General features: G+C 40.2%; 1 pseudogene; it reads right to left on the bottom strand.

Annotated features, from left to right (window-relative positions):
* Positions 1–17171: 17171 nt before the first annotated feature.
* LOC148211918 (uncharacterized) lies at positions 17172–17847 on the bottom strand (annotated as a pseudogene).
* Between the last annotated feature and the right edge of the window lie 6258 nt (positions 17848–24105).

The raw sequence follows: 24105 nt of genomic DNA, 5'->3' as shown, positions 1-24105 counted from the left end.
GTCCTAAAATGGTTGAGTTTTCTAGGGAAGGCAGTGCTAAATATTTTTATGATTTCGAGGCTCAAAAATTGATTCATGGAGGTAGCTCCATAGCATGACATGTGAATATTCACTCGAGGAATAAAGATGAACTTCTAAAGGATAATGGCAGCGCGTCATCCACAAAATGTTTGTATTTCTCTAGTCTTAAGTCCTGTTATTTATCATCTCGATGTGGAAACTTGATGGTTATTGAATCTTATAACCCTTACCGGTTTGATAGTGAGTTTGGGTTTTATTAGGACATTATGAATTATTTGAGAGAAATTACTCCCCCAATCAATTTGGACAACGTTGTATATCATTGGAGGATTTGCACTCAAAGTTGCACATCGTCGTGGGTATTATTTCCGACTCGTACGCTAGATCCTCATAAACAAGTTACTTCTTGTTACAAGAGTTGGTGGTCAATTCAGCGTGGAGACTATCTTGAGAAAGGTATAGTGAAGTTAGTGAGTGGTGTTCCTCCTTCCCCACCCTATTTAAATTACCCAAGAACAAGGAGGGTAATAGAAAAGGCAAGAATCTTCACATAGTTGAGGACAAGGCATCTGCTCCTACAGAAGTTGCTTCTGAATCTACTGAAGTGAGCTAAGACAGTAATGACGAGCAACATTGAAAGAGAGTGAAAAGGGCCAAAAAAACGCCGAACTCTAACGATCAATTTTTTATGGTATATTGAGCAATTCTTAGATTCCGGATGATGCTGGAGTTCTAGTTTAGTAGCTCGTACCTCTTTCCATCTTTCTTACTTTTTTTTTTCTAACATACCCCCTTTTGTTTGTTTGTTTTTTTTACAGCTATCCTTGGGGATTTCGTTGAAAATACAGATCAGCAACATAGTGGAATGTCTATGATGAGTCCTCATGACCTTGATCTTACTGTTACTTGTGTTAGAGGTTTCAAGGTGCCAACTGACAGGGTTGTAGTCGTTTCTCATCCTTCACCTGCAATTTTTGAGGATCGTGTACTAGCCCACAATGTGATCTATGTTGATGTTCTTGAAGTCTCCAACATATGTGTTGATGCTGCAATTTCTGACGTTCAACGACAAGTTGCTTCAGCTATGTGGGACATTCTACATAAGAGTATTATACACACTTCAATTGATAAAGCTTCATCTTTTGAACCAGAGGCGCGTAAAATTTTTCATGTTCTTTCAGGGACACATGTAGTTAATCTTACTTCTCTCCAAGATTTTATGGATGAATATTTTGAGAAGGCGGCAACTTACGACAACCTACAACCCTTAGTTTCTTCTCAACTGACTTTGGCAAGTAAGGACCGCCAATTGGAGGAGTGCAAACTTAGTTTGGAGAAGATATTATGTGACGAGCAGCATGTCCTTAAGGAGAGAGACAAGCTACAACGACAATATGCACAAATATTGCAAGAGGAGGAAGAGTTGGAAACCAAACTTAAAGATGCTCGGGCTAAACGAGGTGAGGTTTCCAAGCTTATTCTCGAGTAGGATGGGCACTTAGACCAAGAAAAGGTTGAAGCTTCTAAAGTGCGAGAGAAGATGGACGACATTGAAAGTACTCCAGTTGTGAATGATGCAGAAGTTAGATCGCTCGAGGCATTTTGCGAGTTTTTAAAGGATGCGCAACAAGAGTTGAAGGACTTCGAGCGGGTGTCGAGATTTTAGATGCTTCTATGCTTTCTTTTGCCTTTTTTCTTTTGGTTCATGTATGAATTTTTTTAAAGATTTTCTCTATTCATGACTTTATATATATATATATATATATATTTACTGAACTTTAAGCTGCCTATGCACCCTTTTTTTTTAGAGAAAGGGATCAAGTTATAACGTAGTTCGCTACTTTGTTTACCATGCATTTTAGAATCTTGCAATAAGGAGTATTACATTTCAAGTATAGTATTTCTTCAGGAATTTGCCATTTATTGGGTAAATTCTTAAGTTGTCTTTGTCCACGATCTTGTATGCTCTGTTTGTGTAGACTTCTTTTACAACGTAGGGTCCATCTCATTTTGGGAACTTGTTCCCTATGTGTCGAGTTGTAATAATACGTCTTCGAACTGCAAGTACGAGCTCACCAACCTGAAATGATCGAGGTCGTACCATTTGTTGAAAGCTTTAGACATTCATGCTTGGTAGCATTCTAAAGCTTGCTGAGTGTCACAATCACACTTTAACGGGACTCAGAAAGCGATTGTACGGCACTTGCTTTCACCCTCTAGCAAGTCAGCCAATGCGGAAACAAATAGTCGGCGGCACAAAGGCTATATGTCGCAACCTCCACCCCCGTTCTCGAGAAAACGGGGTTAGAGAAAAAGGTTTTGGAAAACGTTTGGAAGCATTTTAGAAAGTTGTTGTAAGCTTGAATGCAAGAGAATAGATTAGCGGCAAGACAAGAATACAACACAATGTAGGAAGGATGACTAGGTGTACCCCCCTATAGTACATTCTAAGGCATAATTGTTATGGCAGGCATGAACATGCAAAGTGGCAAGGAGTCACTCGCCACCAAAAGTACAAGGAAAAGAAAATAACAAGCAAAACTAAATACATGGCATAAAAGTATGTGGAAAGAGGTTGTTATGGGCATACGACCACATGCAACAGTCCCTGGACAAGCATGACCATGACATTCTCCCCCACTTAAATGGTTGACGTCCCCGTCAACTGTCGCTACTCGAACTCTTCAATCGCTGCTGCAGCTGTCTTCAGGTCTTCAGTACGCTCCCAACTTATTTCTTCATCTGGGAGCCTTTTCCACTTGACTAGGAATTCCTGTACGTCTCTTCGTGGTCTTCCTACTCGGCGTGTTCTTTCGACGAGAATTGACTCAACTTCTTTGTCAACCTTGTTTGTCAACGTGACTGCTGGATGGGTTACCTCGTTTCATGTAGGGTTGACGGTGACGAGGTGGTAAGACTTCAAGTTGCTCACGTGGATTACTGGATGGATTTTCATCCACGAGGGTAGTTGAACCCTATAGGATGTCTTGCTCACCTTCTGAAGAACGTTGACGGGTCCTTCGTATTTTCGCACAAGGCGCTGGTCTTTGTTACCTCGAAAACGAAGTTGTTCAGGTCTCAACTTCACAAGGACTTGATCTCCTGCCTAGAATTCTAATGGTCTTCGCTTTTTGTCTGCCCACTTTTTCATGTGTTTAGACGCCTTCTCCAGGTATGCTCGGGCCACTTCGGTGGATTGACGCCATTCCTTAGTGAAATTGTAGGCTTGAGGGCTCTTTCCCACATAAAGATGGTCGACAACATGAGGTAACATAAGTTGTCGCCCACACACGATTTTGAAAGGGGTTCTTCCTGTGGTGGTGCTCTTTTGGCAATTCAAACAGAATTGAGCTACATCGAGCATCTGGATCCAGTTCTTTTGCTGAGCATCAATAAAGTGGCGGAGGTACTCTTCTAGCATACTGTTGAAGCGTTCCGTCTGTCCGTCTGTCTGTAGGTGATAAATCGAAGACATGTTCAAATTGGATCCCAATAGGCGGGAAAGTTCTGTCCCGAATGTCCCTGTGAAGTGTCCGTCTCTGTCGCTCACAATGCTCTCCAGGACACCCCATAGTTTCACAAAATTTATGAAAAATAACTGTGCAGTCATTTCGGCCGAGCACATCTTCGGAGTTGGAATAAAGATTACATATTTAGAGAACCGGTCAACTATCACGAGGATCGCTTCTGTCTCCCCGACTTTTGGTAGGTGGGGATGAAATTGAGAGACACACTCTCCCACGGTCGTGATGGGATTGGCAGGGGTTCCAGTAAACCTGCAATTTTGTTTCGCTCAACCTTGTCCTGTTGGCAGATGAGACACGTTTTGGTATATTGCATCACGTCGTCTCTCAAATTCGGCCAATAGTAGCCTTTCTTTATCAGGACGTAAGTTCTCTGCCATCCAGCATGACCTGCCCACATCGTGTCATGACATTCTCCAAGTAGGAGCTTCCTTAGGTTCCCAGAACGGGGAACGTACAAACGGTTACCTTTGGTGAAGAGGAGGTCGTTCTCCACCCAAAACTGTCTAGTCTTCCCTTCGTTGGCCAATTGAATTATCGCTTGGGCAGCTGGGTCATTCTGTAAGTTCTCTTTTATGGCTTCGCGAATGGATCCAGTTAGCTTGCTCGCTTTTAGGTGAGCTAACATGCACAGGGCCGTATGTTCGCTCTTTCTGTTAAGGGCATCTACTGCCTCATTTGCTCGACCTGGCTTATGTTCGAACTGAAAATCAAACTCGGCAAGGTATTCTTTCCACCTAGCTTGCTTTGATGATAACTTTGGTTGGTTGAAGAAGTGACAGACTGAGCTGTTGTCGGTCTTGACAACGAATTTGGCCCCTAGGAGATATTGCCTACAGGCCCTCAAGCAGTGGACTACTGCTAACATCTCTTTCTCGGAGGCAGCATACCTCCTTTCAGCATCATTCAACTTCCGACTCTCATACGTAATAGGGTGACCGTCTTGGAGAAGCACTCCTCCCAGGGTGAAGTCTGACGCATCAGTCTCGACTTCGAACGGTCGTGTGACGTCTGCAATCCCCAACACCGGCCCCTCCATTATCGCCTTTTTCAAACTCTCAAATGCGGCTTGACGTTCTGGGGTCCAATTCCACTTCTAATTCTTCTTTAGTAATTCCGTTAAGGGCCCTATCTGTTTCGAGAATCCTTCCACAAATCGCCTATAGTAATTGGCTAATCCTAGGAATGAACGTAGTTCTGTGATGGACGTCGGAATTTTCCATTCTTGAATGGCTTTGACCTTTCCGTCTTCCATGCCTATTCAACCACATTCTATGACATGACCCAAGAAACTGACGCGTTCCTGAGCAAAAGAACACTTTTTGCACTTGACATACAACTGGTTCTGCTTGAGCTTCTCGAAAACAAGCTGTAAGTGTACCTGGTGTTCTTCCATGGTTGGACTATAGACGACTATGTCATTCAGGTATACCACCACAAATTTCTCGAGATATTCGTGAAATACTTGGTTCATTAAGGTGCAGAAGGTAGCGGGAGCGTTCGTAAGACCGAAGGGCATGATAAGAAATTCAAAGGCCCTATACCGAGTGACGCAGGTCATCTTCGGTTCGTCTCCTTCTGTGATGCGCACTTGAAGTACCCAGATCGCAAATCCAGTTTAGAGAAGTACTTTGCCCCATGAAGTTGATCGAAAAGGTCTGTGATGATGGGCAAAGGGTACTTGTTGCGAACTGTGAGCTTGTTCAATGCTAGATAGTCGATGCATAGGCGGAGGCTTCCGCCTTTCTTCTTCTGAAAAAGGAATGGGGCCCCATAGGGAGCCTTAGCCGGGCGGATGAATCCAGCATTCAGTAATTCATCAAGTTGTTTCCTCAATTCGGCTAGCTCGGGAGGAGCCATCCGATAGGTGTTCTTGGCAAGCGGTTTTGCCCCCGGTAACAATTCAATCTCGTGGTCTATCCCCCATCTTGGAGGTAGAGTTTCGAGCAGGTTATCGGGCATTACATCGGCATACACATTCAAGACTCGCTGGATTTCTCTGGGAACTGGCTCTTCAGAATTTCCGCCTTCCACAACAGGGATGACAATGAACGTTGGTTCGTCACGAGCGAAACCTTTCTTTAGTTGGAGTGCTGATATCATCTTCACTCCGCTTGGTTGTTTGATGCTTGTCTAAACAACCGTGGGATCGGAACCCGTTACAACCAGGCACTTAACGAGAGGCATGGGGATGACTTTGTGTTCCAGCAGAAATTCCATTCCCGACACTACGTCGAAGTCGTCTATCCGCACTATCACAAAGTCGACCTGTCCATTCCATGTCTCTAGCTTTACTAAGACTCTCTTGGCAACTCCCATGATGGGGAGGGCGGCCGAGTTGACAGCTTTCATCTTTCCTGGGTCTTTATCCCATCGCAAGTTCAATTGACGTGCTTCGGTTTCCGTCATGAAATTGTGGGTGGCACCAAAATCTACCATAGTGCTTTTTGCGGCTCTCTGATTGACCCATGCTTCCATATACATCATACCATGTTCTAGAGGTTCCTTCACTTCCTCGGCTTTCCTTTGAAGCGCCGATAAGAATTTGAGTGCTCCAATACAGGGGTTGTCATCGACGTCTTCGGGAGGAGTATCTGTTTCGGGGCCTTCCCGTTCGGTCGCTCGTCGTTCGTCAATGTGGCTTGGAAGGCCCAGAGGGCAGCTCGATTCGGACACTCGTATACTCTATGCGGTCCTTTACAAATGAAGCAGGATGGTCCTGTCCGATTGTTATTGTTTTGTGGGTTCGGCCCTCTCCATGTATTTCCACCTCTCTGCTGAAAGGGTCTGCAGTCTCCTCCCCCATTTCTGTCAACTCCCTCACTTTTAGGGGACCTCGATCTAGTAGATTTGTTTCCACTACTAGAAGAAGCTTGGGTCTTCCTCTGCTCTGGTGATGTATCGTTGCTAAGATCGAACAGTCGTTCAGCTGTTGCGTAAGAGGTAGGGATATCTTACACCTTCTGTTCATACAGTTTGGCTCGGGCCCATGGTTTCAAGCCCTCCACAAAGGCAAAGACCTTGTCTTTCTCGGACATATCACTGATGTCCAACATCAACCCTGAAAACTGTTTTACATATTCTCGAATATTTCTTGTGTGTTGTAATTCACGCAGTTTACGGCGGGCAAGGATCTCTACATTTTCCGGGAAAAATTGTGATCTAAGTTCCTGCTTTAGTTTTTCCCACGTGTCGATGGTACATCTGCCTTCTTGTACATCTACATATCTCGCTCTCCACCACAACTTCGCATCGTCAGCAAGATACATTGTGGCTAGTGTGACTTTCGATTCCTCTGTCACCATGTTTGTCGCCTTGAAGTACTGCTCAAGGTCGAAGATAAAGTTCTCAAGAGCTTTAGCATCTCGCGCCCCACAGAAGGGCTTGGGTTCGGGAACTTTCACCTTGTTGAACTGAATCGGTCCCCCAGCTGGGGCCTGATTTCCCACTGCTCTCATGGTGAGATTTACTTTGGTGCCTAATTCGGCAATCTCTGCCCTCATGTCGTCGATGGCGACTTTGAAGTCGTCGGTCAGCTCACTGACCATCTGCACAATAGTCTTTTGGGAGATGTCTATTTCTTCGACATGCTCCTCCATGTGGGCGATTGAACTCGATGAGCTTTCGCCACGCTCAAAGTTATCAATTCGCTTAACCTTGCCTTCAAGGGTCTCAACTCGAAGCATTAACTCACATATAGCAAGCCCATATATGCAGGTATTCACAGCATCAATTCCGTCAGCTTTGGTGGAGATCTCATCCAACCGAGATTCCACATATCTAAGGTTGTCAGGGATTTCCCTCAAGAACAACAGCTGTTCTTCGATCTCGATGAGTCTGTCGACGTGGGACTTGCCCAATTGTTTGGTCGCAGACATGGTTACTGTTTTCCAACTCGAGGAGTCAACTAGGCTCTGATACCAACTGTCACAATCGCACTTTAACGGGACTCAGAAAGCGATTGTGCGACAATTGCTTTCACCCTGTAGCAAGTCAGCCAATGCGGAAACGAATAGCCGGCGGCACAAAGGCTATATGTCGCAACCTCCACCCCCGTTCTCGAGAAAACGGTTTTGGAAAACAGGGTTAGAGAAAAAGGTTTTGGAAAACATTTGAAAGCATTTAGAAAGTTGTTGTAAGCTTGAATGCAAGAGAATAGATTAGCGACAAGACAAGAATACAATGCAATGTAGGGAGGATGACTAGGTGTACCCCTCTATAGTACATTCTAAGGCATAATTGCTATGGCAGGCATGAACATGCAAAGTGGCGAGGAGTCACTCGCCACTAAAAGTACAAGGAAAAGGAAATAACAAGCAAAACTAAATACATGACATAAAAGTATGTGGAAAGAGGTTGTTATGGGCATGCGGCCACAGGCAACAGGACCTGGACAAGCACGACCATGACACTGAGCATCCAATCTTCTTCCATCCAACACTTCCAACTCTTGAAGATGTAGCTGAGCATTATCTTCCACTGTTAGCCCTTCTTACACCGTCATTTGCAAAGATGGAATTTCTCTTTCTAGTAGGAGCACAGCTTCTACTCCGTAGACAAGAGAATAAGGTGTAGCACCAGTCAGGGTACGATAGGTGGTTCGGTACGCCCATACTGCTTCCCCGATCCTTTCTTGCCAATCTCGTTTCGACTCGGAGACTACTTTCTTCAATAAGTTGCATAACATGTTATTAAATTATTCTGCCAACCCATTTGCTGCAGTGTTGTACATTGACGAATTATATTGCTTAAAGCCAAACTTTTCACACAATTGGTCTATTATGCTGTTTGAAAATCGTCTCCTATTATCTGTCACAATGCGATGCGGGATGTCATACTAATAGATGAGGTGAGTGCAAATAAATTCAGCTACATTTTCTTTCTTAGCTTCTTTTAGTGCAACAGCCTCGGGCCATCTTGAGAAATAATCCATTCCTGTGAGAATGTAAGAATGTCCCGCTGATGATTTAGGAGTTATAGTGCCAGGTAGATCAAGTCCCCAAGCTTCAAAAGGTCATGAAGCTATAATTGGATGGAGTGGTTCCAAAGACTGATATATGAAAATAGTGTGAAACTAAAAACTTCACATCTCTTTGCATATTGCATCGAGTCTTGAGTCATTGTAGGCCAATAGTAGCCCATTCTTTTTAGTTGAAAGTAGAGCTTTGGTCCAGATTGGTGAGTCCCACACACGCCTGGATGAGCTTCCTCTAATGCTTTTAATGATTCATCCTTTCCCAAGCATCCAAGAAAAAGACCTTCATACGAATGATAAGATGAAAAATACACCCATATTTTATATATTTATTTTACATTTTATTAATTTATTATGTTTGAATATTTGAATTTAATTATAATTTAACATTTTGTGGCAAATTGAAGATATTTAAGAATAATTATTTAAAAGCACAATTTTATAGGATAATATGGACTTCACCAAATTGGGGAGAGCTCAACAGATAAAATACAAACACAATTATTATCGCGGGACGCTTCAATTTGAGAATTATGGATTTTTAGGATACATTGTAAATAAAGAGATATAATAAAAGTAGGAAACATAATCCTTAATTGATTAGGAACTCTTTTATTTAATTTGTTTTCTTTTAAATAGGATCTTCCCAATTAGTTATGAATTCCTTATTAAAGATAATTCCTCTTTAAAAGAAGATAAAATTCTGTCTATAAACAGAGAAGCCTTATTGGGAGATCCATCATTCCAGTTCCAATAAAAAGCTCTCTTCTCCAAAGTTCAAGTTCTCTACCTCTACCATGAGTGGCTAAGCTTTAATTCTTTCAACTCAAGGGTAATTCAAGTCTGATTGTAAGCTTGGGAGGCTCAAGTTAGATAGAGATTTCTTCTTTTTCAAGTATTCTTTGTTTCTTGTTCTTATTGTTTATAAACAGTTTATATTAATTAAATTAACGCCTTAATTCATATTAATTATTCTACTGCTATCCATGAGTTTGTGATCTGTAATTGTCATGAATGATTGAAATAAGTAGCAAGGAGTTGGCTTATGTGTGTGTATTTATGGCTTTTCCATCTTCACATAGCTTGCATAATAGACTCTAGGGAAACAAAGGGACAAAATTAATTAACTTGTAGCTATCTCAAATTAATTGATTTTGGTTTAGTCATTCTCATCATCCTTAATGTTATTCTTTGATTAATATGGAACACTATCGTGCCCAATTGATTAACTAATAAGATTTAATCTTGATGCTTGGTCTAAATTAATTAAATTGGGAGAATTAAAACTTACCACGGCTGTTCCAAGTAAGTAGACTAAGTTCTTGAATCAAGAAATCAATTTTTTGTAAAACCTATGATCAAGATCACAATTGGATGAAAATCACATCTTTGTATTAGAAGTTTGGTAATATTGACTTTCATTTTTCTTTTAGTTTATCTTTTTAAATTTGAAAATTTAAATACAAAACCCCCCATTTTTTAACTTTGAGAAATTAATTTCATTGGTTCCCTTGGGATTCGACCTGATCTCACTACTTCTACAAGTTAGAATTAGTAAAATCAGTAATTATTTTGGAGGGTCTCGACAACTCTTACCAAGGAACGACGATAGAGAGTTTCTTTATAATAGATGAAACGAGCTGCCCTCCTTCATACTTCAGTTCTATGTCGATTATCTGCAGGGAGCTTCCCATGTTGTAGATAGTCTATAATTGGCTAACGCCAATCTTATTCCTCAATCACAAAGATAGATATTGCATTCGTTTATTCGCTCTCGCTTACAGTTGGTGGTATGATCCATCTTTGACAAAGTGTGATATTCAAAACTTCGTCTTCTGAAATTGTTAGAGTTGTAGCCAAATTTGTCAAAGCGCCTGCCTTCTTGTTTTTCGATCTTGGAACATGTTCCATCGTCACTGTTTAGAAATTTTCCAACAATTGTCTGGCGTAATTGAAGTAAGGTATTAGGCCTTCATGTTTTACCTCATACTCAATCAGTAATTGATTAATTATCAATTTCGAGTCTTCATAGATTTGCATATATGTCACGCCAATTTCTAGGGCAATCTGAAGACCAATAATGTGTGCTTGATATTCAGAAACATTATTCGAATATAACTCGCTAAATATGAAGTTGTATGGCAACATGTGTTTTTCGAGTGAGATGAAGACTACATCTGCCCCTATGCTGTTTCTTCGAGCTGCACCATCAAAACAAATTGTCCAGTGCTCAATGATTTTAATATAGAAAATCTCCTCGAAAGGCAAGCTTTCAGATAATTTCCAATCCGACGGGATTGGATGGTCCACTAAGAAATCTGTGACGGCTTGTCCCTTCACTACCTTTTGTTGAACATAGACAATGTCGTCCTGTTGGAGTAAAATCGCCCATTTGGCCAGTCGCCCAGAGATAATTGGCCTAGATAAGACATATTTGATCGAATCTGCTTTTGCCACCGAGTGTGTTGTGAAGGCTTGCATGTAATGCCTCAATTTATCAATGGCGAAGAAGAGTGACAGACACATCCTATCAATGGGTGAGTAGTTTAGTTCAACCTCGGTTAGAGTTCTACTTAGATAGTAGAGGGCATACTCTTTCCCTTTCTCTCTTTCTTGTGTGAGTAATGCTCCCAGTGACCTCTCTTGTGCAGCAATATACAACACTAAAGGTTTTCCTGATATAGGGGCACTCAAGATGGGTGGATTAAGCAAATACTTCTTTATGCTATCAAAAACATTTTAACATGCTTGATCTCACTCAAAGGTTACATCTTTTCTCATCAGCCGTTGAAAAGGTTGACATCGACCAGCGAGATTTGAGACGAATCTTCTTATGTAAGCCAAACATCATTGGAGACTCCTCAATTCGTGCAAGTTACGTGGTTCCGGCATTTTTTTGGATGGCATCAATTTTAGACTGGTCAATCTCAATTCCTTGATGCCTTCTACAAAACCAAGAAACTTTCCCGATGTCACGCCCAAAGCACATTTGAGTGGATTCATTTTCAATTGATACTTACTTAGACGTTCAAAGACTATTCTCAAATCTTGCAAATGATCTTCTCGCTTCTTTAACTTTACTACGAGATCATCAACATAGCACTCAACATGTTTATGGAGCATATCATGAAAGATCTTTTGCATAGTGTAGGTTGCTTCGACATTCTTTAATTCAAAAGGCATCACTTTGTGACAATATATCCATTTTGAAGTTCATAATGCAATCATTTCTTCATCTTCAATAGCCATCTGAATTTGATTGTATCCTGATAACCCATCCATGAAAGATAAGGTTTCATGTCTTGTTGTAGCATCAACCATAATTTCGGTGATGGGTAGAGGAAAATCATCTTTGGGGCATGCATTGTTCAAGTCACAGAAGTCAATGCACACACGAAGTTGACCATTCTTCTTTTTAACCGGAACAATATTGGCTATCCATGTTGTATACTTCACTTTACGGATGAAACATGCCTCTATTAATTTGTTGACTTCGATTTCAATTTGAGGTATAAGTTCCAGTAGAAATCGTCGTTATGCCTGCTTTACTGGTCGATATCCCTACTTAACAGCAAGGTGATGGACTGCTATCTTTGGGTCGAGTCCTGACCTCTCTTTGTAAGACCAAGCGAATATATCTCGATATGCGATGAGCAGACTCATGTATTCGTTTTCTTCTACTGTGTCGAGGTTCACCTCCTTAAGTTCATTAACAGTCGATTGATTACCATCTTCTAGTGATGACGGGGCATCTTCGACATCTTCTTCAGACATTTCATCATCTGATATTTTGTCAAAAGAGATGTGACAACAACTAACATCGTTTTTGCCATGTCCTTGATCTTCCTCAGTAGGATTAGTTAAATTGATTAACTGTCGCTTCACTTTCAACGAATCTTCTGTGTTTACGAGCATAGAAAGCTTTCTTTTCATTTGTGAAGGGACAAAGCTGTGAAGTCCATTATCATCCTTCATTTCACCAAGGTGGCTTGTTTTGAAGGACTTTGACTGGGCTTTAGGTTGACCACCTATTTTTTTTAGGCGATCGAAGACGGATCTTAAAGGTTGATCTCTCACCTTAGATGTTGACACACTTAGTCTTTGAAAAGCCAAAAGTCGTGTAGGAGTATGTCTCAAATGTTGGTTTTCCATTTTTGTTGCCCTCGTATTCAACCTTTGGTGCACTGAGATACAAACAGCCGGAACTTTAATGCGATTGAAGATTGAAATTCTTTTAACTATTTTGATCTTTCTTTTCCTTTAACTGTTTCCTTCCCTTATTTAGCTATATACACTGTTTCTGGCGGTTTATAACCAAGTCCAACCTTTGATGCCGGTATGTTATAACCTCCTTTCAAAAGCTTTTTCTGTGTCGCAGAAAGATCCCGCTTGCCATCGGAAATTTTTAAGTTTTTGAACTCAATGTGAGTTGTTAAGTCATAGCTGGCTTTTGCTAGAAGTTTGTATGCTTTAGGATCGAGGTCATCCTTTCTACGTTTCTCAGGAAGAGCCTGTTTCATTTGGAGATCTTTAGACTTCTTAATCTCTTGCCTTGATATCTTAATAAGAGGCAAAGTGAAATTCCCCTTCAGCATTTCTACTTGACTTCAAATTCTTGGAGTACTCAACGAATGGTGATTCATTTTTCTTTCGTCGAGACAAAGGGACGTAACGCAAGATGGTAGAGTTCTGTGAGACTTCTTTCTTAAAAGCTCCTATCAGAGAACTGGTAGATACCTTAGCTTATTTTGCCAGATTTTCTATCTTGTTTGTTGGTCGTCTTGAGCTAGAGTTTTCCATGTTCTCAGTTAGAGAAATTTATGTCGTCATAGTTTCTTCTATTTCATCATTCTTCGAATAAAACGTAGCATCTGTAAAATGAGATTCTGCCTCCGAGAATGGATTAGTATCAACTTCTACCTTTTGAACTCCATCTTGATAGAACTTGAAACATTGATGCAACGTGGAAGTTATCACCCCGTTTTCATGAATCCAAGGACGTCCCAACAATAATTTGTATGTGGTCTTGGAGTCTATGATATGAAAGATGGTAGTAGCTTTAAGGTCTGAGATGATCAACTCCAGTCAAATCATGTCAATCGCTCATTGCCCACCTTGATTGAAGCCTTGGATCACCAATATGCTTTTCGTGAGCTCTTCCATCGAAATGCCTAACTGCTTCATAGTACATTATGTTGACAGTCGAGCCATCATTGATGAGAATCCGACTAACTTATTGTTCATGGATGTAGCTCGAGACAAATAGAGATCTATTTTAGAGTTTAGACCCTAACAGCAAATCTTCATCTGTAAAGGCGATGGACATACAACATGTTGGCTGTGTTGCCCTAAACTCGTAGTTTGTATTTAAGTAAAAACAAATTTATATTCAATAAAGTTTTATTCAATCAATTTGTTTTTGAATTCATAGTAATGCATTGTCTAGATCCAATAAACTAAGCATTCAAGTTTATTGTCATGTAACCGGGACAGTATATATACTGAGTATATATATGATATACCCTCGATATACAAGTGGATAATATACCGGGAATAACCTAAAGGATCTATAGTATATGGATAAGACTGGGTACCTTATCTTGGCAACACTATGGATACGGCCCACTTTGTAAATGTTACATGTGACCCGATTCAAGTCGTTTATGTGGAGACATGAAAGTGGGGATATCCTATACAATGAGTTTGTAAAAGATCGGACCACGAACTAGCCAATCTTTAAATGTAACGTCGTTGACTAACAGATTGCTATTTCATAAGATGACCAGACAACTCATTCTCAATCCTGAGTGAGTTATGGACTCCTGCCCTTGAGGGCTCGTTCTTTGATCTGTATGGGTGAGAGTGGCCCAAGTCGCCGACTCAACATTCTCACCATTTCAGGGACGAGACCGAGTGGGGACCTGGAAACATAACTACATAAGATGAAATTCACTTCTCCCCTACTTTAGGGGAGTAGATGAGTGTTCCCTTTATTGCTGACTCCGAAACTTGAACAAGGGGCCCCACCCTCTCACTTGCCCTAGGAAGTTTTAGTTATTGGTCGGACCATAACCGAGTTGTTCATTAGAGGATACCGGTACTTAAGGTACAAGATGTAACACGGGGGTAAAACGGTAATTTGACCCATCTATGGTTACGAACACTTGTGAAAGATTGACTTGCCGTTAATGGTTGATATCCATAGACATAGAAATATTCTATAGTGAGAAGAGTTCAACTGCGGGTTTTTAGTGGAGTAACCCGTAGTTAACATATGTTGATTAAGGTAGTTAATGAGTTTAACCAATTAATCTCATAACGTTGGAGCTTCTGATCTATAGTTCCATTAGGTCCCTTTGCTAGCTCGTAAAGGGTAATCAAGAACATTAAATCTTGGAAGGAATTTGAATTGTTCAAATTAAGGGAACTTGAGTTAATTGTGTATGACACAATTTAATATAATGTATGATGATGCATTATAGAACTATATATTATGAGATAATAATGTGAATAGGATTCATATTAAAACTATAGGTTAAAATTTAATGTGAATTAGATTCATATTAAATACTATAGGTTACGAGAGAAATGTATATTAAAATATGATTCAAATATTAATTGATTTAATTAAATTATGTTTAATTAATTAATTAAGATTTAATTAATTAATAATTAAATTAAAATAGTTTTGATTTAATTAATTATTTAATTTATTTATTAAATTAAATTAAATTAAATATATATTATATTAATTAACTGGAAGTGGTGAGATGGAGAGTGGGAGGTTACTCCCTCTCTTTCTCTTCCCTCTCTTCTTTAAAACACAGAGATTTCTTCTGTGTTAAAGGTTGCTGTGTTTTCATTGAAAAAAAAAGGACCTCTCTCTCTCATAAACCAACATTCCCTCTACATTTTCTTTCTAAGGGAGGATCCCATAGTCCGATTCTTAGTCCTTGAGACATAGCAAGGTAACGTGGTGGTAGTGTCAAACTTTTAGGTTCATGCGTTCGGGAACGCTTGTTCGTGCTGTCACAAGATTCGTGCTCGAAGAAAAGCATTTGCCAACGATCTTCAAATGTGAGTTTTTGTAACGCCCTAGCGTTCTGAGTTTTGCGACCAATCAACTTTCGAGGAAGAAAGTTTTTTAAGGTGGGTAGTCTGTAACGCCCCGAGTTTTCAAGTTATTTTTATTTTAAGATTTAAATCAAGCCTTTGGATTTTTGCCATAAGCTGTTAATTTAAATTCTTGAATTTCATCATTTTAGAGTCTTAATTTTGGGTAAATTATAACTTAAGTTTATTTTTGTTAGTTGAGATAAATTAAGTTTTCAAATTTTGGAAAAATATTTTTAATCTTAATCCTAAGTTTTGGAAATTTAATTCTCTCTTTTGGACTCTATTATTAGGTTTTAAATTTAAGTTAATCTATTAAATAAATTATTGAAATCCTTTTTAAAGTGAGTTTCCTTTTAATAAAAAGATAATGAAAAATTTCCTTTATTTATAGGGTCGTAAATCCTATTTTGTTTGCTATGTATTAAAAGAAAAAGAAAAGGAAAAAAAAGGAAAACAAATAAAAAGAGGAAAAGAAAACCCCTAGATCTTATTCATCTCTTTCTTCCCCTCCTTGTTCAGCCACCACCCCCCTCTTTGAGCTTTCTTCTCCGGCGACCACGACGGTAGCAGCGGCGGTGGCGTGTGCTACGACTTCTCGGCGCGGTGGTAGGCCATCACGAGCAGCGGCGGCAGCAGCTCTTCCTTGCACCTAGAAACGCAAACGGCAGCCTCTGTGCAGCGTTCTTCATGGCGACGCAACCACACCCATGACAACGTGTGTTCTCTTCCGACGAACAGAAGCTCAGACGGCGACAGTTCGCGAATCAAATCGTGGGTCTCTCTCTTTCGTGCGGTAGTGTGGCGTGTTCCGGTGGATTCCACAGCGACGCGACCCGTTCTTTGGTACAAACCTTCGGTTAGCACACGAACCAGCGGCTCCGGTGGCCCACTTTGTGATCTCGACGCGAACAGCCCAGTTATGTGACGTTTTCTTCGTTTTGACAAGTTTCGATAGTTAGCCACTCCTATTCGAAGCTCGATTCATGATACCCACCCTCTTTGGCACTGGTTCCGCGTTGACCCACCTCTAATCGGACCTAAACCAGCGTTACCCATCGCTTTTTGACATTGGAACAGCAAGCTTAAGGCTTTTCGAACTTGATTTTGGGAGCCCAAACCTCCTCGACGTCTACCCACTCCTGACCCAAGTTGTTTTACTTTGAGTTAGTAGGTAACGACTCACATAAATTTAGTTTTGATGCAAATTAAGTGATTTTAGTTAGTTCTAACACAAGTTTGGTTACCTTTTATTTAGGTAATCCTTCGGCGAGCCTAGTAGCGTGTTAAAACCCTTGTTTTAAGCAGTGTTTTCGAGGCGCAAGGCGCACCGCAAGGCGACGAGTCCTTTGATCGCTTTGAGGCGAGAGGCGATACAAAGGTGATGCTCGATTGAAGTGAGGCGCACCTTGATAAATAAGTAGAAATTATATATATAGTGCATAGATTACCTTAAAAAAATCAATACCAAAATAGTAAATGTCAACAAGATGCATAAAACAACCAAATTCTATAAGTTTAGTTCCAAATAAAGACAAGCAACATGAAGAAATTGTAGAGTCTGAAATAGAACAAAAAGTAAATATAAGTAATCAAAGCTCATCATCCTCATCTAAATCTAAATTCTCTTCATCTTGGACGTCCTCACAATCTTCCTTTTCCAATTCTTCTTCTTCTTCTTCGGTGTCATCATCATCATCACTAACCACAACTTACACTGATTTTCGAACTCTTGAAGTTGTAGGAGCGGGAGTAGCAGGCGACTTTCCTTTAGATCTTGCATATGTTCTAGTTTGCCTTATGGGTTCTCTAACACCACTAGCCTCGGCTACATCTCCCCATGTGAGGTCGTCATCATCAAAGACCAACTCATTTTCTTCTTGACCATCTTCTTCTTCGAGTGTTCCGATCAACCATTCATTACTTTCATCAATATAATCCAAAGTAATTGGATCGAGTTGGTCTTGTAGAGTGTAGCGCTCTTTAAGTGCTTGGTTATATTTTATATAAACCAAGTCATTAAGACGCTTTTGCTCTAACATGTTCCTCTTCTTTGAATGAATCTAAAGAATTATTAACAATGTCGAGTCAAAAGTGGATTTTTAAATCTTCAACTAACAAGGGAAAAACCAAATTATTCTCACTTACATGTTCAAAAACACTCCAATTACGCTCACAGCCAGAAGCGCTGCACGTTAGACTAAGGACTCTCATGGCTAACTTTCATAAAATCGGAGCATTAACACCATAAAGAGACCACCATGCAGCTGTGCACATATTAAATAAATGATTTAGAATTTCAGTAGTTCAAACTTAAATATGTCTATTAAAAATTTAAAACTAAAAGTAATAAATAATGTCATTACCTGGTGTTTTAACACCCCTCGTCCTTATTGCTACATTACTCGAAAACATGCCTTTTGCTTCATTGTACAATTCTAATTCGATTGAACATTGAACTTGATCATCGATAGATGGTATTAATCATTCTATAACTTTGATCAGACCATCTATGACCTCAGGATCTTGCATTATTCTCTCTTTGTTGTCATAAAAAAGAGATGCATTCAAATAATATCCGGCTGCATGTAAAGGCCGATGAAGTTGACAATCCCACCTTTTATCAACAATCTCCCAAATCGGTCTATACTTTGCCTCGTTTCCATTAAAACCACTCTTAATAGCCTCCTTTGCCCTATCCATAGCTTCGTAAATATAACCCATAGCCGGTTTATCACCATCTACTAGCCTCAACACACGAACTAAAGGGCCCGATGCTTTCAAAGTATACAAAACTGAATTCCAAAAAGATGGGATCATAACGGTTTCAGCTGCTCTCTTCCCCTTTGGGCCTTCGCCCATTTAGAGGTGGTCCATTTCTCAGAAATAAACATCTTCCTCAAATTGGCTTTATTTCTGTGAATACTGGCTAGGGTTAAAAATGAAGTTGCGAAGTGAGTCACTGCTGGTCTTACCAATTCATGTTGGTTAGTAAATTCTCTCATCATGTTTAGCACGTACAAGTGGTTGTAAATAAAACCACTAAGTGCCACAACCTTCCGAAGACACCTTTTCACCTGCTCAATTTTTCCAATATCCTCCAAAATTAAATCTAGACAATGAGCAGCTCATGGTGTCCAATATAGATGAGGTCACTTGGCTTCTAAAAGTTTTCCAGCTAGGACATAGTTTGAGGTATTATCCCTCACAACTTGGACAACGTTTTCTTCTCCAATCTTCTCCACCATTCCATCTAAGAGTTGAAAAATCTTTTCTCCAATTTTGATTCATGAAGATGCATCGATGGATTCCATAAACAACGTTCCAATAGATGAATGAACTAAAAAGTTGATTAGTGTCTTATCCCTCCTATCAGTCCACCCATCTGACACCAGCGAACAACCATTTCTCTTCCATTCTACCTCATGATCGCCTATAAGATTTTTTGTGTACTGTAATTTTTTCAAGTACGTTACTCGAGCTTCATGAAAAGAAGGAGGTATCAAACAGGGCCAAATTGCCCCACAGCTTCTAGCATCACTTCAAAACTTCTCAAGCGAATAGTATTTAGAGGAATACCTGCTTGATATATCTAACGCATGATGAGTTGCACTGTAGCATCTCTCCCTTCTTTATCATATTTTTCAGTAATAGTTGATTGCTTCAACCTCTTCAATCGATTTCTATCATCAACAACTTTTCCAGGATGTTGATAAACAAATTTATCTATTGGCCTCTTTGGTCGCGGTGGTTTTAACACTGATGGACTACAAGAGTTACTACTTCCACTTCCACTTCCACTTCCTCTCCCTCTCCCACCCATACTACTCACATTATCACCTGTGTTTATTCTTGTTCGCTTGTTCATTGGGGTTGATGTTGATCCAGATCCACTACCACTACCACCAACTACTTCCATTTCATCTTCATCATCTTCTTCAATCAAAGGTAAATCTTCATACGTTGGGAGGGTATTACTCTCTTCCCTTCTTGCTTTTGTTCTTATTTGATACTCCTTCAATTCTTCTCTCACATTAGTTGGGCATTTCAAACATGCCTTTACATTTCTATTTGTCCCAACCAAATGGTTTGTTGCTCGGCAAACTCCACCTTTGGTAATTTTTCCACAAAACACGCATTTGCACGTGTTTGTATCTTTTGGATCATCGAATATGATGTATTGCCAATCGGGATGCTTGCGTTTGTTTCCACCTTCTTCCATCCTAATATAATTCAAATTTGGAAGATAAAAAAAAATGTAAGGGAAAGACTAAAGAGCCACTGTGAAGTGTGAAGAAAGCCAAAGATTTAGAAAACTTTTGTGTGAAATAAAAGAAAGGAAACGAAAAGGAGTAAATGAGATATAAGAAATTTTTTTAAAAAAAAACTACGAAAGTCGGATTATCGCCTATCGGAGTGAGCGGCGGCGGCAGCGGGGTCGGCAGCGGCGGCGGCAGACGGCGACGATGATGGTCGGAGACGGGGGAAGCGGGCGACGGCCGGCGAAGACGACGGTGGTGAAGGCTGAGCCACTGAAGATGAATGTCGAGAGGGAGGCAGAATGGGTTTTCGTTGTCGAGAGGAAGAGTTTTTAAAATTAAAAATCTTTAAAAATTTAAAAAATAAAAAGAAAAAGAAAAAGACAATCGCCTCCTTGAAGGAGGCGATCGCCTTTCCTCAAGCAACAGGCGCGCCAAGGCGCCCAAAGGCAAGTGCTTGATTGAAGGCGCTCGCCTGGGCACCTTGCGAGGCGCACCTGGGCGAAAACGCCTCGCCTCTCGCCTGAGGCGTGTGCCCGGGTGTGCCTCGAAAACACTGGTTTTAAGTAGTTCTTACTTTTAGGGATGTTTGTTCTTTGATGTATGAATCGGTTGTGCGCTTGTGTTTACTTGTTTATGGTTGTTTATACCATGTACTTGTTTCCATTCATATAATTCTAGATTGAGATGTTGGTTATGTTGTTGGTTGTGCCTCTCTTGTGAGTTATATATGTTGTTGACGGAACATGCTGAGCTATTTTGAGTTAATTGATATTTATGTATGGTTTGTGTTTATTGCATTATGGACTATTATGAGATGATTGATGCATGGGTCATGGCTTAAAAGCATACAGGACTTTGGCGAGATTTTGGTTATGTTATGAAGAGAATGGCTGAGTATCAGGGCCAGAGGGTTGATACGTCACTAGTTGGGTATCAAGGCTTCTGGTAAATGGTCAGGGATCGATATATCAACTTTGGACAAAGATGAGTGTCGAGGCTTCGGGTAAAGGGCCGAGGGTCGATGCGATGAGTCTTATAGGAAGGGAAGTATTGGGACCTTGGGAGGAAAGGACAAGAGTCAATATGCTGCAAAGTCATCGAGGCTTTGAATAGATGGTCCAGGATCGATGCAACAGTTCGAGACCTTGGGTAAATGGTCAAGGGTCGAACGCCAAGCGCCGTAGAGAAGTGTCAAGACTCTGAGTAGATGGTTAGGGGTCGGTGCAACTCGAAGGAGTAAGCCTTGGAGGAATATAAGAGAGAATGAGCGAGTTGTGATGTGAGGATTGGGTTTTGGCATGTAGTTTGAATGTTTAGTTGGGTTTATACTATATAAAGCATGATGACTTGTTAAGCATGTCATTTTAAATCCTTGTAAAGCATGTTGTTTGTGTGTGACCCTTCAGGTAAGGGCTACTTACTGAGTACTAGTTTTTGTACTCACCCCCTCCTTTTTCCCCCAGATTTTGCAGGTAACAAGGTCACTCTTAGGAACGGTGATGGCAAGGAGGAGACTTGACTAGAAAGACCATATAGCACTACATCATTTTATTCTAAATAGGATAGTTGGAGTTGTTTCTTTTAGCTTACGTTTGATGTTTGGTTAACCATTTAGTTTTGTTTAGTTTGCTATTTAAAGAATGATTTAAAGTTGTGAATTTACCATTCTTTTGAGAACTATAGTTTTGGTTATCTGTTCAGATTGTGGAATTGAAGTTTATTGAAGTTAGCTATCATTATGTTTGTTTCAAGGTGAAATGAAACTAGTGTTGACTTCGTGGATAAAAGTTGTTTAGTTGGTTATTTATGAAACTTAGTAAGGTTACTTAGTTGAGGTCATGGAATAAAATGTAGTTATTCTCTTAAATGTATTGAGCTGAATAAGATGTTTTTAGTAACGTGCCCCATTTGAGTTGATTGAAATTTGGAGGCGTTACAGTTTTCTCTTCCCCAAGAGGTTTAACCTTATTATTAATAGAAACATTATGTTTTTTTGTTTAACCGGTATCGTTCCTTTTCTAAGTCGAGTTGAATCTCAAGCGATCAACCGCTTTCGCTTGGGATTCGATCCCTTCATAATATGGAGCACATGTGTTCGTTTCATAGGAAGATTTAGAAACGCTAGAATATTTCAGCGCTTCAATGAGAGTATCTTTAGTCGCTTGAGGGAGCGCTAGAAAGTCATTCATGAGGCAAACTGGAAGATCTTCTTGTCCCGTTACTTCTTTAGATTCATTTAGTACAGAGTCGTTGTCTTATACCACATGTGTAGCATGGCATGTGACAATTTCATGAACTTCTTGTTCGTCATGAATGAAGTTCTTCGGGAAGAATTCCTATAGAGTTACTTTCTGGCGAGGTTGGTGAAGATCTTCACTCTCTTCCATGACAGGCCTTGGTTTTCTCGCACTTTTCTTTACCTTTTTCTTTTTAGGTCTGTTATTTCTTTTGTAGTTTTCAAACAATCAATACTCTTTCTAAATGAAACATTATTTCTGCTTCTTTCGACGAGTCACAAGGATCCATCCTTCTTCTTCATCAACTGTGAGTTTAGTCTCATCTCGAGGAGCTCTTCTCACCATCTCGTGTTGCAACCAAATTGCTACAGGCTCTCGAGTTCCGAATTGGATCAAACTCACCTTTTGATTGTGAGTCACATGATTGTTGGGGTTTACTGCAATATGGTTTAATTGAACTACTTCGTCAAGATCAAGCTCAATCTTTCTTTCTTGACCTAATTTCAAGATTAACTCTTTCAAGACGAATCATTTCTCCAGTGGATGGCTAATAACCCGATGGTTCTCCAGTAATTGCTGCAACATGTCTGGAATACCATAATCGGAAAAAGGTTAGACCTTTTCTTGTCTCTCTCTCAGAGTTGGGCGTCATTTCTCATTCCCAACCATTTGTCTTTCATCTTTCTTATCATTGAAGTTTCTTCCTTTTACACTGAACTGGAGTCATGTTAACGACCATGGATTCTTTTTTGGAACCCTTAGAACCTTTATCAAGGTTCTTTACTTCTTTTTTTCCTTCTTGAGGTCTAGGACTAAATGGTCTCTATTTCCTTTACTAGCAATACTTAGCTCTATATCATGAACGCGAGTCGCTACTTCTTCAAAGCTTCGGGGTTTTATACCTTGGAGAATGTAGAGAAGTCCCCAATGCATGCCCTAGGTGCACATTTCTACTGCAGACACTTCAATCAATCGGTCATTATAGTCGAGACTCAAAGCTCTCCACATGTTAATATAGTCAACAACAAGTTCACCTTATCTTTGCTTGGTGCTGGTTAGTTCTATCATGCTAACAGTTCTCCTCATGCTGTAGAAGCGATTTAGGAACTCTCTTTCCAATTGCTCCTAGTTGTTGATGGATTCAGGCTCCAGATCTGTGTACCAGTCAAAAGCATTTCCCTTCAGTGTTCGAACGAATTGTTTGACTAGTAGATCTCCATGAGTGCCAGCATTTTCACATGTTTCGACGAAATGAGCAATGTGTTGTTCAGGATTACCTTTTCCGTCAAATTGTTGGAACTTTGGAGGTTGGTATCCCATTGGCATTCTCAAGTTCTCAATCCTCTTGGTGTATAGCTTCAAGTACATGAGAGAATTTTGAGAAGGTCCACCATACTGAACTCTGGAATTTATGATCGTATATTGGAGTTGTTGGACAGACAGTGAAGCAATGGAAACATAATGTTCCTGTTGTTCTTCTTGCATGACGGTCTTTCTTTGGTGGCTAACTTTCATGGTGAGATTTTGGTTTGATTCAGCAACATCCTGAATTTCAATCTTGTTCATTAGGGAAGCTATCTTATAGTCCCTTTCTTCGACCATCTTCGTTATCATGTTGAGTTTCTTCTCCATATCCGCCATTGTTCCTCCCATGGTGGATGCATCAGCCATCATGACAGGGTACATGATATTCGAATTAGATGCTCCTTTGCAAAGGGTAGAGAGAGGAGGGAATTCACTCTCTGAACTTGAATTGAACAGGGCATCCATCATCTCCTTGGCGCGATTGTGAGTCATTGGACCCAAGTAAGAGTTACTTGAAGCAACAATATTTGATGCAGCTTCCTTGAATGCCATTGCTTTTCCTTTTTAGTTGAGATAAAGAGATGAGAGGTAAAGATGTCCCATTAGGTGTGCCAAATTGTTCGACGAGAAATTCAACGAAGATAAACTTGAATTAATGAACTTGTATT

This window comes from Momordica charantia, assembly GCF_013281855.1.
Source record: "Momordica charantia cultivar OHB3-1 chromosome 4 unlocalized genomic scaffold, Mcharantia_2.0 BLBB01000004.1, whole genome shotgun sequence".
Classification (NCBI taxonomy): Eukaryota; Viridiplantae; Streptophyta; class Magnoliopsida; order Cucurbitales; family Cucurbitaceae; genus Momordica; species Momordica charantia.
This window is presented reverse-complemented; position numbering and strand designations above follow the sequence as displayed.